The sequence below is a fragment of the Lethenteron reissneri genome, chromosome 4, assembly GCF_015708825.2.
Source record: "Lethenteron reissneri isolate LAM-NWPU_2019-01 chromosome 4, ASM1570882v1, whole genome shotgun sequence".
Lineage (NCBI taxonomy): Eukaryota > Metazoa > Chordata > Hyperoartia > Petromyzontiformes > Petromyzontidae > Lethenteron > Lethenteron reissneri.
The window spans coordinates 10,889,419-10,891,575 of NC_083782.1; the positions used below are offsets into that span (position 1 = coordinate 10,889,419).

Consider the following 2,157-nt stretch of genomic DNA (forward strand, 5'->3'; position numbering starts at 1 on the left):
CGTATTGGGGTCAGCGGAGGCGAGCCGCATTCAGGAGGTAATTGAGGAAGCTGCACCTCGGCTTAAAAAAAAAAATGTTATCATCGGCGGCCGTTATATTGGACACGTGAGTTTACCGCAGACGGCCACGCGCGAGGAAGCGCACGCGGCTGTGCGCTCGTTAACTGGCGGCGGGGGAGCGGTGGTGCAGCGGTTAGCGCGCTGAGCTCAGAAACAAGGGGACCAGAGTTCGATTTCGGCTCAGGGCCGCCAACACCCAGTGACGCTTCATTGAGCCGGTCCTGGGCCTCCCCTAGGTCCGACTGAGAGTCAATGAGTACCTGGTGCGGTGTGGACATCGCCACTCGGGATACAAAGGTGGCCGAGCGTGTTGCAGACCACCCAGGACCTTCGCGTGCCGTTCCGATTTCCATAATTGCTCACGAACATCGACTTGTCCCAAAAGTCTTTAGGGGCTACACGGGTGATTTTTGTCTTGTTAACTCAGTGTGGGGAAGTGAGCCGTGGCGCGGCGGTGACGAACCAGATTTGGATTCCCGCTCACGGCCATCAAGCGGTGACGAATTATCAGACGCGTCACAGATGGGGCCTCGCCCCCTAGGTCGACTCAGCCTTAACTGAGTACGCACCTGGTGCGGTATGTGAACGGTCAACAATGGGGGAGACAAAGGTGGCCGGGCGCGGTTCTGCCACCACCCACTCCCCTCGAGTGCAGTATTGTTCTTCTTAATAGGTGCTCGCTAACATCACTTTCCCAACAGTCTGTTAAGGCTACACGGGGGATCTTTGGTTTTTTTTCTTTGTCTTTGCTCGCAGACCGATTCGCGATTGATGGATCGATCGGCCGATTCGTGAGCTTAACTCCTGCTAATTAAGCATTACATCTAGCTCGGTTACAAGCAACACTTGGGCGGAGGACGCGTCCAGGGATGAGAGATGAGAGGGTGAAGTAACATGTCGCCGGCTTCGACACGCAAGGCTCTCTTCTGTCGCCGCACGCTGGTGACCACTCCGTGTGCTCGAGTCACGGCAAACAACAACAACAACCCTTTTGAAAATAACAAAAACTATGGTAGTAGCAATAAGAATTCAGCGCAATGTCAGCAGGCAATTACGCATTTTGACAAATACGAATAATTAAGCGTCGTCTTCTCGCGTTGCATTCGACGGCGGCGGTGAGGAATTACAAATTTGCTGTCGCTGCGAATTAATGCGCCCTCGGATTCGTGGACGCGTCGCCACTTTGAGCGAAATTTACAATCGCGCGCCTCGCCGTGGTGCCAACAAAAGGAAGAGGCCGCAAACGACCTCGTTTGCGGAAGCCCGCTGTTAATTAGCGTTGGGTAATTAGCAAGAAAACAGCAATCGATTAATGGAGACTTAAAATCACTCAATTATGCAATACGAACTCATTAGGAAGTGCCGATGTTCAGTTGGGGAATGCGGAGAATATAACCGAGCCCCCGAGCTGGCTGGCACAGCTAAAGAACTGTCCATTGGAAACACATGCACACTAATAGCCCGTGTAACAGTACCAATCATGTCATTATTCAACCCAGTATCAATCATGTATAATTATTATGTCACTCGTTTACCCAGCGGAGCCTCGCGGAATGCCAAGACTCTGTTTAGGAGCGGCCTTCCAAGTTGTCTGCACTATTTGGCGACCACGACCGCTTCGCTTCTGCTTTGCGTTTCCCAATTTATTCATTTTACAATTTGCGATTTTAGAAAATTTGGCCAATTTGGACCATGACATCAGCACACGATGTCTTGCTCGAATGACGTCATGGGAATTTGTATTTCCACCGCGAAGCAGGTGTCACGTGTTTTGTAGTTATTTTCACACCCGCGGTATTGACCGGGGCGGCGGCCTGTCAGGTTATAACCGCGAACCGGTTTTACCAAGCGGCGAACACGCGGCCGCTCCGCGCAGGAGGCTTCAGTTGACGCCGCTCTGCCAAGCGCCTCCCGTCAACATATCTCTCTGTCCCGACCAGGGCAGGAAAAACAACAACAACAACCCTAAAAGTCGTACAAAAGCTGTCATTTGTGAAGCAATTTCCAATATAGCATAAACCAAGCCCTCCCCCAACGGCATTTATGGATCCAGGAAAGAAAGAAAACTCCGTCAGTCTCAAAACTTCTTTTCAGGAG

At 51.6% G+C, this 2,157-nt stretch overlaps 1 long non-coding RNA gene across 1 annotated transcript in view; it reads left to right on the top strand.

Moving 5' to 3' along the window:
• The first annotated feature begins 223 nt into the window (after nucleotides 1–223).
• Nucleotides 224–2,157, top strand: part of LOC133350912 (uncharacterized) — a 9,202-nt gene continuing 7,268 nt past the window's right edge. Inside the window, exon 1 of the long non-coding RNA XR_009756121.1 lies at nucleotides 224–357. This is a non-coding gene — a long non-coding RNA (uncharacterized LOC133350912). The remainder of the gene's footprint in view (nucleotides 358–2,157) is intronic.